This window comes from Wasmannia auropunctata, unplaced genomic scaffold (assembly GCF_000956235.1).
Source record: "Wasmannia auropunctata unplaced genomic scaffold, wasmannia.A_1.0 LD336088.1, whole genome shotgun sequence".
Lineage (NCBI taxonomy): Eukaryota > Metazoa > Arthropoda > Insecta > Hymenoptera > Formicidae > Wasmannia > Wasmannia auropunctata.
In genome coordinates, this window is record NW_012026802.1 from 3,969,398 (window position 1) to 3,971,210 (window position 1,813).

The window sequence follows — 1,813 nt, forward strand, 5'->3', positions numbered from 1 at the left end:
CTTTCAATTTCCCCACCGCCCTTTTTATTTGATCCCATTTTATATCTCCCTCCTGTTCCTCTTCTCCCTCCTTTCTTTTCTTTCCCCTCACTACCTTCTGTTCCACTCCCCCATTAATTTCATGAAGTATTCTTTCCATTCTTCCATTTTTATCTCCTCGTTGATTCCCCTCCTTCTTTTTCTTTCTCTCCTCATTAACTTCCATATCTTTCCCTCTGTTCTTGCCTGTCTTACCTCCCTCATCATCCTTTCCCCCTCCTTCTTCTTTTTTCCCTTACACATCTCTTTATACTCCTTTTTTTCCTTTCTATATTCCTCTCCCCCTCCTTTCCCCTTTCTCCATTTTCTGAGTACTTTTCTTATCTCCCTCTTTTTTTCCCTACAGTTCTCGTCCCACCATCCTCTTTTGCTACCCCTTCTATTCTCCTTTCCCTCTTCACATTCTTCTATTATCTTTTTTACTCTTTCCGTTGTCCTTATAATCTCTTCCTGAACCCCCTCCTCTGTTCCCTCTATTCTTCCCAACCTCTCCTTAAACTCTTTTCTTCCATTCTTATCCCAGATCCCTCTTCTTACTCTTTTATTATTCTCTCTCTTTCCTCCCCTTCTTTCCACATTTCCTTTTATCCACTGTCGGATGGTAGTCCGAATCCACCTTATCCCCTACTTCAAATCTTTCTATTCTCTCCCTCACTTCTCCCTCTCCTATAATAGAATCTATAACTGTCTCTCCCTTACCTCCGGTATATGTGTATTCTTCCTCCTCATCCCCACATGTGTTTTCATTAATTATCGTCCACCCTCTTTCTTCGATAAATTCTATCAGCCTTCTTCCTTCTTTATTTATTCTCTTATCCTTTGATTTCCTGCTATTAACCTCCTTCTCTTCTTCTTCTACATCCTTCCCCCCTCCTTCCTAACCTGTTCTTGCATTGAAATTCCCCCCTATTAATACTCTTACCCCCTCTTCCTTTCCATCCATCCAGTCCTTTAATCCTTCCAGCTTACTTTCCATGTTCCCATTTACATATATTCCTATTATTCTCCACCTCTCCTCTCCCATTCTTATCACACAATTTATCCTCCCTTCCTCCTCCTTCACTTCCTCCTCCTCCATTATTATACCTTCCTTTATTCCTAGTAACATCCCTCCACACGCTCTTCCCTTCTTATTTCTCCTTTTTGCCATTTGCATTATCCACTTGTATCCCCTCGGCAATCTATCTTTCACTCTTTCCCATCCTCTTTTCTCTAACCATGTCTCCATCAACATTATCACATCCCATTTTTCTAATCCTTTCCAAAATTCCTTATCCTTATTTCCTAACCCCGCAACATTCCAAAATGCTACTTTCCACATCCCCCATTTCCTCTTCTCACTTTCTCTCTCTCCTCCTTCTCCCCTTCCTTTCTCCTCCCCTTCTCTTACCTTTATTTCATCCCTTTCTCTCCTCTCATATTCCCTTACTCCCTCTATTATCCCACTTTCTGTTTTTCCTCCACTACTCCTTCCCCCTTCCTTCCTTACACCCCCCTCTCTATTCTTTAACACTTCCTCCTCCTCCTCCCATTTCCACCATTTTCCTTCTATCTGTATCTTCCCGTATCCACTCCATACCTTTCTTCCTTTCCCTCTCTCCTTTGCCGCTATCTCTTCTAACAACCATTTCATCTTCCTTTCTTTCCATGTTAAATCATCCTCTATTCGAATTCCTTTTCCCTTTATTTTCATTCTCTTTATCATTAGTTTTTTTTCTGCTTTAAATTATCACACTTAATTATTACTATCCTTTCTTCTCTCTTCTTCTTGTTA